Source organism: Triticum urartu, chromosome 7A (genome assembly GCF_056163025.1).
Source record: "Triticum urartu cultivar PI428250 chromosome 7A, HENAU_Tu73, whole genome shotgun sequence".
Taxonomy (NCBI): domain Eukaryota; kingdom Viridiplantae; phylum Streptophyta; class Magnoliopsida; order Poales; family Poaceae; genus Triticum; species Triticum urartu.
The window spans coordinates 574,637,601-574,651,916 of NC_141879.1; positions in this window are offsets into that span (position 1 = coordinate 574,637,601).

Consider the following 14,316-nt stretch of genomic DNA (forward strand, 5'->3'; position numbering starts at 1 on the left):
CTGACTCACTATGTGAATATGGTAACTGAATCTGCTTGCCAAGAGGACAACCCTGACACTCTAAAGAGACATCTCCTGAGACAGACCCCAGAAGACCTCGACGAACTAAAGAAGACAACCGAGAACCACACAGATGACCAAGTCGATGATGCCACTGCTGGAAGGAACCAGTGACGGAGGCGACAGAAGCGGAAGAACTGGCGATGGTGGTGGCAGCAGAAGGAACATGAAGCCAGTCCAACTCCCAAAGACCCTGAGAATCACGGCGGCGAGGGCCAGCCCCAACCAGAGTGTGCGTGTGACGGTCCTGGTCAACGTCAAGGATGACGCGACAACCAGAATCCGTAAGTTGACCAGCAGAAAACAAATTCATGGTAAGTCGAGGAACATGAGCAACATCAGGAACAGAATAAGAAGGAGTAGTAAGATTGCCTCTACTAGCAACAGAAAGTGGAGTACCATCAGCAGTGAAGACATGAATAGGAGAATCCAGTGATCGAAGAGAGGACAAAGTGGAAGAATGAGAAGACATATGAAAAGAAGCTCCAGAGTCCAGAACCCATGGGGATGTACCTGACTGTGTAGAGGGTGATTGCTTAGTGCGGGAAGCATCAGTCACAGAACCGGCAGTACCCATCGAGGAAGAGCCTGAAGCGGCGAGCGGACGCTTAAGTCTCAGAATATCCTGCTCAGTCAAAGCAATGGCTGAAGCTGTCGAGGTAGATGACGAAGTCCCTGAAGATGATGATCGAGCCTTGCGCAGGTGTTTCTTCTTCGTGTAGCACTGAGACTCAAGATGACCATCATTGTTGCAATAGGCGCAATGTGGACGGGGGCGACCTGAGCCTCCAGAAGGAGTGGGCAAGAGCGGCGGAGCACTCAAGCGAGAAGGGGTCGGTGGAGCAGGTGGCGTAGGAGCACGAGTAGCGAGCACAGAGGGAATCCTCCAGCAAACCAGCACCACGTAAGCGAGTCTCCTCAGCACGAATCTCAGAAAGCGCCTCCATGAGAGAAATACGGCCACGAGCAAACAACTGAGCACGTCGGGGCTCAAACTCCTTACGGAGCCGAGACAGGAACTCATAGACGCGATGAAACTCCAAATTGGCCTGGACAGCCTGGCAACAGGGGCAGGTACGACACCCAGCACTACGGAGAGAATCAAGCTGGCGCCAGATAGCAGAACTCTGTGCATAGAAGTCATCAACAGTAGAGTCACCCTGCTGAAGAGCATGCTCCTGACGGACCACAGAGAGGTATAAGGCATCACCAAAGGGCTGATAGCACTCACGAAGACGGGTCCACATCTCAAAGACAGTAGAAAGACCCAGAAATTCAGAAGCAAACTGAGGCAGAACACTAGCAGTGAGAACAGCTGCAGCACGAGCATCATCATCAAGCCACTGGGTGTAAACAGACAGAGCACAATGATACGTCTGAAGAGCCTCCTCATAAGCCAAAACCCTCTCATCATAAGCACGATCAGTAGCCTCATCAGCAACCTTAGCCGCATCCTTGGCGGCCTGATTAGCATCCGGAGGAAGAACCGATGGAGTTGGCGGAGTAGGGGCCACCGGAGGAACTGGACGTGGCGGACAGCAGACCTCGCCAGAAAGAACACCCCAAAGACGGATGCCACGCATGTGAATGCGCATGAAGCCAGTAAACTCGGTGTAGTTAGTACCATCAAAAATCACCGGACAGCGAGGGACAGCAACATAGCCCGATGCAGCAGACATTTTTTTTTAGGAATCCAAAGTCGGGCCTGCGAGCGAGAGATGAGATCGAGCGATCAGGCGGAGGTGGCAGTGCGGGAGGGAAACCTTCCTGCGGGACGAACCCCTGCTGGGCCTACGGAGCGATCACGCAGAGGCGGCCTTCGAGCGATGCTGAGATCGAGCGATGCTGAGGCGGCCTTCGAGTGATCGATGGAGTCCTGCAATGTGATTAAGAGATCGAGCGGGAGCGGCAGCTTGATCACCGATCGGGAGAGGAGAGAGATCGCTCCCTGCGGCCTGCTGCTTCGATCGCCGATCGGGAGAGGTGTTTCCGACGTACTTTGTACGACGCACACGCGTACGTATACAAGGAGCAAGCAGGCAAACAAGCTGGTCAATGGATTCTTGACGTGAACTAGTACATGCACATGCACGTACGAAACAATCACGCCGGCTCCTTGATCGCTGAAGCAACTCGCCGGGAACTCACGCACACACGCGAAACAATACGAGGCGCCGATGGATAGCAATAGGTGCGTATCGCACCTAATACTTTATTTCTTGATCGATCTGGAGAGGAGGGATCGAACGCACGAGTTGCAGCGTGCGAAAAAATTAACCTAGCTCTAATATCATGTTAGGAATAGGCAACTTGTATTCCCATGAGGCCATAGGCCGATATATATATACATGTACAGGTGTGGAACATATGCAGGAAACCCCTTATACAACGGGATAAATACAAAGGGGTACATGACTTATATTATAACTCTAACAGAAATTATGTGTGATGCTAGTGATTATGATGTTGGTGATGTTTTAGGACAAAGAGTTGATAAGAGACTAAATATTATTCATTATGCTAGTAAAACTCTAGACAGTGCTCAATGAAATTATGCAAGTACTGAAAAAGAATTCTTAGCAGTGGTGTTTGCTTGTGATAAATTTAGATCTTACATTGTTGATTCTAAAGTGACTATTCACACTGATCATGCTGCTATTAAATATCTTACAGAAAAGAAAGATGCCAAGCCTAGACTCATTAGGTGGGTTCATTTGCTACAAGAATTTGATTTGCATATCATTGATAGAAAGGGAGCTAAGAACCCCATAGCTGATAACTTGTCTAGGTTAGAAAATATTCTTGATGACCCACAACCTATTAATGATAGTTTTCCGGATGAACAATTAGCTGCAATAAATGTTTCTCATAGTACACCTTGGTATGCTGACTATGCTAATTATATTGTAGCTAAATATATACCACTGAGCTTTACATACCAACAAAAGAAAAATTCTTGTATGATTTAAGACATTACTTTTGGGATGACCCACATCTTTATAAAGAAGGAGTAGATGGTATTATTAGACGTTGTGTACCTGAGCATGAACAGGAACAAATCCTATGGAAATGTCACTCCAAAGCTTATGGAGGACATCATGCGGGAGATATAACTGCTCACAAGGTATTGCAATCCGGATTTTATTGGCCTACTCTCTTCAAGGATGCTTGTAAGTTTGTTTTATCTTGTGATGAATGCCAAAGAATTGGAAATATCGATAAGCGTCAAGAAATGCCTTGAATTATTCACTTGCTGTTGAACCATTTGATGTTTGGGGATTTGATTACATGGGACTTTTTCCTTCCTCTAATGGGTATACTCATATTTTGGTTGTTGTTGATTATGTTACTAAGTGGGTAGAAGCTATTCCAACTAGTAGTGTTAATCACAACACCTCTATTAAAATGCTTAAAGAAGTTATTTTCCCAAGGTTTGGAGTCCCTAGATATTTAATGACTGATGGTGGTTCACACTTTATTCATGGTGCTTTCCGTAAAATGCTTGCCAAGTATGATGTTAACCATAGAATTGTGTCACCCTATCATCCTCAGTCTAGTGGTCAAGTTGAACTTAGCAATAGAGAAATAAAATTGATTTTGCAAAAGACTGTCAATAGGTCCCGGAAGAATTGGTCTAAGAAATTAGATGATGCACTTTGGGCTTATATAACAACATATAAAAATCCTATGGGTATGTCTCCTTATAAAATGGTTTATGGAAAAGCTTGTCATTTGCCTCTTGAGTTAGAACATAAAGCTTATTGGGCAATTAAAGAACTCAACTATGATTTCAAACTTGTTGGTGAGAAGAGATTATTTGATATTAGCTCATTAGATGAATGGAGAACCCAAGCTTATGAAAATGCCAAGTTATTTAAAGAAAAATTTAAAAGATAGCATGATAAAAGAATCCAAAAGCGTGAGTTCAAAGTTGGAGAATATGTCCTTTTGTACAACTCTCGTTTCAGATTCTTTGCAGGAAAACTCCTCTCCAAATGGGAAGGACCCTATGTTATCGAGGAGGTTTATCGATCTGGAGCTATCAAAATAAATAATGTCGAAGGTACTAATCCGAAGGTTGTTAATGGGCAACGAATAAAATATTATATCTCAGGTACGCCCATTAATGCTGAAAGTAATATTATCCAAACCATGACACCGGAAGAACACATAAAAGAAATCTTTTGGAACACTCCAGAATCGTGAAAAGAGGAGGTACGTGATACGGTAAGTAAACGAACTCCAAAAAATCTGCAAAAATATTTGCCAGGCGCGCCCAGGTGGGTTGTACCATCCGGACTCCATTTTTCTTCTGTATGCTTTCTCCCCAAGATAAAAAATCTTTATATACCCCCCGAACCTATTGACCTCCGTATTGCAGAGAAATCTTATGTTTTCTTTTGTTGTTATTTTCTGTCAGGTCTGTCAGGCCAGGTACCATGGATTTTCCCTTCTCCAATCATGAAGAAGATGGTGCTTGGTTGCCATAGGGGGAGCTAAGGGGAGAGGGAGTTGAGGAGGTTTCCATGGAGGAAGATGAAGGAGACTCTCCTGGAGTTCGCTCTCTGGCCTCTGAGAGGGGCACATTGGCTGGCATCTCCACTCTTCCTAATCCTCATCAGGCCATGAGATCATCAAACCATCAGGAGAACCCTAAAGTGCAAGAACAACCCCCACCAAGGAGACCTTTACACAGGTTACATCATAACAATTTTCACAATTTGATTCACAATTTTGGGTTTGAATATACTCCTAGTTTGCATATGTTGTCCAATTGGGACATATCCCGTCCAAGAGAAAGTGATGCAGGAACAAGTTCTTGGGGACCGAAGAATAAACATATTATGGTTGAAGTGGAGAAAACACCGAGTTGCTTCATAAAGCCCTTCGTGAGATTCAAGGCTTGAAGGGGCACTCATGGATATATTGGGAGTTATCTCACCACCACCTCCGTCATCACCAAAATGAAAATTGAGTATCGGGTAAGGGCACTCCCCTTGGCTAACGCCAAGCTTGGGGGAGGTGCCCCGGTATCGTATCACCTCCACTATCTTTTTCCTTTATTTATCTTAGTTTGATCCATAGTTATCTTTTGCCTTGGATGAATAAAGGTTTAGTTCGATCCTTTCTTTCGAAAGTTTGCTTAGTGATCTATCCTTGTAATCGTGTGCAAGATATATAATAAAGTTTAGTTTGAGTTCTGTTTCTTTACTTTCTTGTTCAATAAAAAGAAAGGAAATAAATGAAAAAGATCATATGCTAATCTTATAGTAAGTAATGACATCACATAAGGAAAAGTATAAGTAAAAAATTTTATTGGAGATTGACAAACACAACATTAGTCAATGATGCAATTCATGAAAGAATTAGTAAGGGAAGAGAAGATCCACATGCAAATACACTATCTTGGAAATATTTTGTGATTGTGAGCCCCCATCAAAATATTATATGCCAAAATTGTTGATGTTGGACAAGGAAGAGAACGTAATGATTTATGTTTGTTCATATTCACATAGAAGTTATATTCGCATAGATCCTTCAACATGTAGTGTTTGCCCCCCACCTTTGCTAGCCAAAAATTCCGCACCAAGTAGAGATACTACTTGTGCATCCAAAAACCCTTAAACCCAAATCTTATTTCGAGAGTCCACCATACCTACCTCTTCACAATTTTACATTTTTAATGTGGCACGTGCCTCGAAAACCAAAAAGTCCTGACATTGAGTGAGGTTTACTTGTTCACGGATGCATACGTATTGTATATACGCTAGTCCCTTCCCACCTCTTCGACGCGTACTATATACCACTATAACACAAACAAAAAAGATTATATCTTGCTGGTCAAATTAACCTTACTGCCGGTTGTTCGTCAAAGTGATGGACGACGACCTCGCGGGCCCACAGAAAAGCGTCACGCGTGAGTATCGAGTGTCGTATAGGACAACCATCGACTGCATGTGGCCAAAACATTTATGTATGATAGGGTTGTGTAATGTTTTAAATAACGATTTCACAACTTTGATGTGGCACCGGCCTGCCTAACAAAATGGCCAACCCGCACGGTGGCTCACAACTCGTAGTGTACTGCAAGCCACCCACCACCCCCAGATGCACACACCCACACACACCACGAATCTACCGCAACTACAAAGCATGTTAAATTAATTATCCCGCGGTGAACGTACATGTTACCAAAGGAGGGGCGTTTTAATTTCAAAAAAAATCACAAGATGTTTTAGTACATTGATTGATTTTCTACTTGTATAATGTGCAAAAGTCCAATTTGAGCTACATGCACATGTGACAGTGCACCTAAATGGATTGCAAAAACACATGTGTCTCACTGGGTGTATGTTTACTCCCCGTGCAACAAATTTCAAACATTGAGAATCTTGATTTTTAAATTCTAGTACATCCAAAACTTATTTGAAGTTCATGAACTTATCGTGTTGTCATATGGACACCAATACAAAGTGGCATTGTACTTTTTTTGTCAAATTTGAGACCAGTTTTGATGTAATCTTTATCTAATTACAGACGGGAGATTATTAATAATTGGGAACCAATATCCCAAACGGATTATTTATTCGAACCATGAGCGTTATACCAACAATGAATATGTGCCATGCTTCGGTTAAGTAATAAAGCGACAACATTAATCATCCAAATAGAAAAACAATATACGTGCCGCCGCGCGATCCGTGTGTCGTGCGAGCAGGCGTGAGTTGACGGGACGTGTCCGCCGCGCAGGCAGACGGGGAGGCATGCGTGCAGGTGTGTGAATTGACGGAGGTGTGCTCGCTGCGCAGTGTCATCGGGAGGCATGCGAGTAGTTGTGTGAAACTTTGGTAGGCATGCCAGCAGTACGGTGCGCAGGCTCACCGGGAGGCGAGCCATCGGTTTGACCGCTGCCCGCCTCTCTCCAACAACTCCCACTACTCCATATTAATGGTGCGCCTGAGCGGCCGCACCCCCCATCCTCGCTACGCACACAAAATCCTCTCTCTCCGCTTGCATCCTCGATGCCGCTCTCAGTCCTCAAAGCCGCCAGTGTATGAGGATGCCGCCAAAGCGCCCCATCGGAGGGACTCGCGACACCGGGGCTGCTAAAGCACCGGAGCACGGTGTGGAGATGGAGACAGAGGTTGCCGTCACCGCCGGCGAGTTGTCGCTGCACCCTGACGTCGTCGACGGCGTTGAGCTTCCACAGCCGAAGGCGGAGTTCCACACCGACTCCGACGACCACTCCGACGACGACGGACAGCTGGTTAGTCATCTATACACATTTATGTGTCAAATAGATCATATGGTTTCTCTGGTTACTCCCGCCTCACCCTTTTTGGAATATAAATCATATGGTTATGTTCTCCCAATCCATGGAATCTGAGTAAGTTTCGTTAGATCCATGTAGTGTATTGATTGTTTGAATGGTACAGGTGATAAGTGATTAGTTGTTTCATCTGTGCAAATCATTTCTGCTAGTAATCCGACTAGGGTTAGTGTTCGTGCTAATAATTCCTAGCCATGGCTTGACAATTGATTTTCAATGACCTACATATGTTTGTGCCATTATTTTCTTCAAGATTGGTCTGTACATAGACGACTGTGCTTAAAAATCGAACCATAATCTACGGATATGTATAAATAAATAGCCATAAATTCCTAATCCTACTTCACGGCATGTAATAATTGATTTGATGCCAAATTTGTTTTAATATTTGTGTAGGTGTTGTCTGACGATGTGGACAACAAAGATGAAGATGTCCAGAGCAGGTACAACAGGCAAATCCTGAGGGAGCTTTATGCGGGAATGCATAACAGGCGTATTAGGACCTGGAACAGCAGCTATGGATGCCCATTTTGCAACAGAAGTTTCATGTCGCATATCTAAGTGTTCTGGCACATGCAAGAGGATGGGCCATTGGCTCCTTCAAGCAGAAGTATTCTCACAGGGTGACGCACGGCGTGTATGCCGAGTACCCAGAGAAGCTTCAGGATCGTGCCGGTCTGTGAGATGAGATGTGGGATGGATCGAACTATATATATATGCTTGAGTATGCTTAATGCTATTGAACTATGTACTACTTATGGTTGAACTATGATTATGTACGTGTACGTTTATTATCTATGTCTGAGTATGTTAAATATTTCGCCAAATTTTGGTAAAAAATACAATGGGGGACCAATAAACCAGGACAGAGGTAGTACGTCAATCACACACGGTTCCCAAAATTGGAACCATGTGCAATGACTTTCATTTTTCCTACTGCGTCAATCACACGGATCGCTCTAGCAAACCGTCGCCCCCAAAATTCTTTGTGGAATAGAAAACCCTTACCACCCAATTCAAAAAAGAAAAAAGAAAACCCTCACCATCCCCACGTCACAAAAACCCTCACCCCGCCCGCCACCCCCTCGTCCCCTCCGGTACATTCCCCATTCACACATGCACAAGCTCCTCCGCATTTATGCCATGGCACCGCCTATCGCGGCGGTAAACACTTAGCTTGACGCCTGCCGCCGCCGCCAGGCTGCCGGCAAAGCCCACCGCATTTCGCCACTTCCGCTTGCCGCCGCCTATCGCCATCGACTTTCTCGACGCTGCTCGCGGTCGACCCAGCTCCGCTCGGGTGGGGAATCTGCCATACTTAGGGTTCTTTCTCATGGACGACAAGATAACTAATTAACAAGATATTATCTCATCTCTTATCCCAGTTCATCTGCCTCCTTTAATCACCTGGCGGAAATCGCCGTGAATTCATTTTTATTCGAGCTGATTTGAGAGTTTTCTTTCATTCATATAATGTACAGTGCGCCGACACTTCAGGACTCTGTGACCTCCACGAGAGATTCCATCTCACCGTACCAGATAACTTGAGGACGCGCGCGGTATGTTCAATCTCACCCTAAATCGGTTGGCATGGCCTACTTTCTTGAACATATTCTAAATATTGCTACATTTGGATAAAATGTGCCACATGCACCATATACGTCAAAGGGGATTTACCCCCTCTTCTTTCTATATTAGGCAAATTAATGATGTATTGTTCTTTCGATTACTCTCATATTTTCATGACATCATGTTTACCCTATCTATTTAATTATAGATTTTTGTCCTTAGATTTCAACGGATGTACAGTTCTTTCAATTTGGGCCCATATTTGCATCTTACCTTCTTTAACAATCCTACCATTTTCTGCAGAACATCTCTTGCTATGCAACATATTATGTAGTGCACAATTTTTCCCTTTACATAGATGAAGGCTCCACGGATGTCATACTACACACAAACCATGGATTTACAATCGTTGCTACTGTAAGACTTGATGAACATGGTGACTCCTATTTTGGCACTGGCTTTTGGAAAGAAATTGCAAAGTTTTATGTACTAAAAGCTGGCACTAAAATTGCACTGCACATAAAAGGGCCTGGTCATGAGATATATGCTAACTTCCCTGACAAAATCATCCGTCCAGACTTTGTTCGAAGTAAGTTTTCTTTTCAACTATCTGCATGTTGACTTACCCAGCAATGTCAAATGAATTATGTAGTATTTAAGCAACCAATTGTTATTCCCTTTTCTTACTATGTTCCTACCTAATAACTTCTAATTACCAATACACTTTTCTGTTGCCCTGTTTTAACTAAATATTCCATGTACTCCCATTTCTATCAGAAAGCGCCGCTGACAAGGAGACTCCAGAGGTGGATAACCGGGTTGCCCACAAGCGGAGGCGGCGCGAGCTAGAACCGCAAGCGACTCCAACAGGCCCAGACTTCATCAGCAGCCTCCCCGATGATATGTTGAGAGTCATCATCTCCCTCCTCTCAATCAAATATGGGGCGCGGACAACCCTCCTTTCTCGGCGGTGGCGCCCCCTATGGAACTCCAGCCCTCTCATCCTCATCGACACCCATGAGCTCTGCCATGGCTATCGCAAAAGCTTGGATACGTTCTCCAAGATCCTCGTCGGTCACCTTGGCTCAACCAAAGGCCTTAGAATGGGCAAGTTCCGTTCCAACGGCAAGGACCGAGACAAGCTTGACGACTGGTTCTGATCCCCCGCCCTAGATCAGCTCGAGGATATCACTTTTAATGATGGGCATATGCAGTCGCTGCCAACGTCCGCACTCCGCCTCGCACGCTGCACGTCGCCAAGTTCAGGAACTGCCATTCCCCCCCCCTTAATGACGCACCCGCTCTTATTCTACCACAACTGAAGCACCTCGAGATCGTCGCCGTCTGCCTCTCAAACGGTGACATGGAGCACCTACTCCGTGGCTGTACTGCACTCGAGTACCTTCGTCTTCAGGCGATCAATGGGTTGAGTACCTTCCACATCACCTCCATGACTCTCCGGACTATTTATGTGTGTTGCTGGTGCGGCAGGAAGACATCATAAGATGTGTACCACGGTATGGTCATTGAGGACACACCTGCACTCGAGAGATTACTTGTAGTTGATCAAGAAGGTCCAACAAGAATCAATGTCATTTATGCGCCAAAATTGACAGTGGTGGGCTACTCGTCTCACAAATACTCCGAACTTGTTATTGGATCCACACCTGTTCAGGTACAACAGCTGCCTTCTACCTCTCCTTCTACAAATTAACATTATTTCTAATTTTGAAGATGTTTGTCCATCTGTCATTCAGAAAATGATTCCGACAAGCTTGACCCTGAAACTGTGCATAGTGAAGGTCTTGGCACTAGAATCTATTGGCCCCAACCTAGAACAAGCTATTAGTTTCCTCGGATGCTTTCCATGCCTGGAGAAGCTATATATTGAGGTGATGTTCCTTTCCTGTTAAATGTTAACCATAAGGGAGTTCAAGTTTTCTTAGGGAACTTTTCATCCACTCCAACCTCTTGTGAAGAAGGCTACATTTTTATAGAATGTACTCAAATGCCCATGTTAATCATGTCAGGTCGAAGATGGCATGTTAGTGCATTTTACGAATCCTGCAAACCAAATAGGCTTGTAGTAATGTTCAAAACTGCATGTAGGCACTCACGTGTTTTCTTCTTTTGCAGATAAGATTAGGCCTAGTGGTGGATAATGTGATACAATATAACAATCACATCGAATGCCTAGATCTGCATCTCTCAGAAATTACTTTGAACTCCTACCGAGGGACCTTACCGGAGATTATATTCACCAGGTTCTTTGTTCTCAGAGCAAGGGTGCTGAAGGAAATGAGGTTTGCCCTACATCTATTTCGCAAAAATGATTGGTTTGTTGATCAGTGCCGGCGCATGCGGCAGAATGGAGTAGGCTCCAAAAATGCCGAATTTCATTTTGGAACTTCAGATGATAGAGTAATCGGAAGTCATCATGTCAACCCCATACAAGACTTCTCAGTGGCTGACCCCTTTGCAAAAATTGTGAGGTTTTGAAACCAGACTTAGAAGCGGTGATATTAGTTTGAACCTATCTGATATCCATGTTCAGCAGATAGGCGCGAGCGTTTGCAGCTGATGAGCTGAATTTCATTTCTAATATCAGTTTGAACCTTGTAATCTTCGAATTTGAGCCATATAACTCTAGAATTTGAACCTTGTAATATTTTGAGCTTTTGTGGTACAATCGTTGAAATGGCATCGTATGAGACTTGTATATTGCTAACACTATTTTAACCTTAATATGCAATGGTCTTAGATTTTATTAACCATTTTCGAATCAGTTTACCTTGTCGATCTCACAGCACACGATCTGTATAGCTAACTCGACTACGATCTTCGACATTATTGCACACAGTTGGTTTCTTCCACCGTGTGCAATGCAGAGCACAGAATTACTTATCGCACTCGAGTGTCCATCATCATCCTTCTGTGTAACTTTGACCTCATCACCCACGGGTAAACTTATAATCGAAGTCATTCCACACACTTTGTTTTTACAAAGCTTTTTGCCAATAAACGCCCACGATTTGTCCCTCTTCTAGCCGACGCATGGCCAAACAAGCCGGGCAGGAAGCTTGCGCGGTAAACAGCGCGGTGGCGCGAGAACATGCTCACCGATGATTCATTTGGTGCCTCTTCGAGCCCACGCGTGCGGGGCAGTGTTGTCAAGCGTGCACTGGAATCCTCCACTATGAACGCTGTGACAAGACGTGACAATTACAGGCCGGCCGACCCCCATTTATTACAACGGCCATTTAACCCTTGTGTCTCTTCAACCTTTCGATCGCGCCCCGCCATTGCAAGAAGCACACCCACCACGAGAAATTCTTAGAGGGTATCTTGCGCGGCTCCAATGGCGCGCCGAGCGGCTGCCGACGACGAGTAGCAGTTCACCATGCGTGCCATGGTGGACACCCACAGACGGTTCATGGAACTCTCGATGGTGTACACCAACGACCCAGTCTGGGTGGAGCACTCCATCCACATCATGGAGTTGTTGCTTGCCGCGGAGAAGTGCAAGGTGGTCGGATTAATTGAACTGAATCCTATGCCCTGCATCGCACATGCAACTAAAATCTGAACCGTGTTTGATGCATCCTCCATCGCAAACGTTTTGCACCTTTTTGATGGTTTTTTTACACCACTGTTTGCGATTATGGCATCGCACACAGTTTCGTCGAAGGGTCTCTGATCATAGTGTCGCGTTAGCAGCAACCTGCAGTAGTGGTTGTTGTTATACTAATTTACATGATGCTTCTATACCCGTATTTTGTTTTTATCGACACATCTCTCTCTCTCTAAGCATGTGGACATGTTTTTTGATTTCGGTTTTCGCTTGAGCAAGCGAGGTCTAAGCTTGGGGGAGTTGATATGTTTATTTTGCATCATGTTTTCCTACTGTTTATTTATGATGTTTCTATGCATAATAATGCTTTTGGAGTAATTATAATGCCTTTTCTCTCATTATATGCAAGGTACACGCAAAGAGGGAGAATTTCGACAGCTGGAAATCTGGACCTGAAAAAGCTACGTCAAGCTACCTATTCTGCACAACTCCAAATGAGCTCAAACTTCACGAGGAATTTTTATGGAATATTTAAGAAATATTGGAGTCAATAAGTACCAGAGGGGTCCCACCAGGTGGGCACAACCCACCTGGGCGCGCCAGGGAGCCCAGGCACGCCCTGGTGGGTTGTGCTCCCCTCGGCCCACCTCCGATGCCCCTCGTCTAGTATATAAGTCATTTTGACCTAGAAAAAATAGAGGGAGGACTTTCGGGACGAAGCGCCACTGTCTCGAGGTGGAACTTGGGCAGGAGCACTTTTGCCTTCCGGCGGAGCGATTTCGCCGAGGGAACTTCCCTCCCAGAGGGGGAAATTATCGTCATCATCATCACCAACAACTCTGACATCTTGGGGAGGGCAGTCTCCATCAACATCTTCAACAACACCATCTCCTCTCAAACCCTAGTTCATCTCTTGTGTTCAATCTTTGTACCAAAACTATAGATTGGTACTTGTGGGTGACTAGTAGTGTTGATTACATCTTGTAGCTGATTACTATATGGTTTATTTGGTGGAAGATTATATGTTCAGATCCAATATGCTATTTAGTACCCCTCTGATCTTGAGCATGATTATCATTTGTGAGTACTTACTTTTGTTCTTGAGGTCACGGGAGAAATCTTGTTGCAAGTAATCATGTGAATTTGATATGTGTTCGATATTTTGATGGTATGTATGTTGTGATTCCCTTAGTGGTGTCATGTGAACGTCGACTACATGACACTTCACCATATTTGGGCCTAAGGGAATGCATTGTGGAGTAGTTATTAGATGATGGGTTGCTAGAGTGACAGAAGCTTAAACCCTAGTTTATGCGCTATTCTGTAAGGGAATGGTTTGGATTCAAAAGTTTAATGCTATGGTTAGAATTTATTCTTAATACTTCTCGTAGTTGCAGATGCTTGCGAGGGGGTTAATCATAAGTAGGAGGTTTGTTCAAGTAAGAACAACACCTAAGCACCGGTCCACCCACATATGAAATTATCAAAGTAGCGAACACAAATCGAACCAACATGATGAAAGTGACTAGATTAAATTCCCGTGTATCCTCAGGAACGCTTTGCTTATCATAAGAAACCATTTTGGCATGTCCTTTGCCTCAAAAGGATTGGGCTACTTTGTTGCACTTTTGTTACTATTACCGTTACTTGCTCGTTACAAAATATCTTGCTATCAAACTACTCGCTACTTAGAATTTCAGTACTTGCAGAGAATACCTTGCCGAAAACCACTTGTCATTTCCTTCTGCTCCTCGTTGGGTTTGACACTCTTACTTATAGAAAGGAC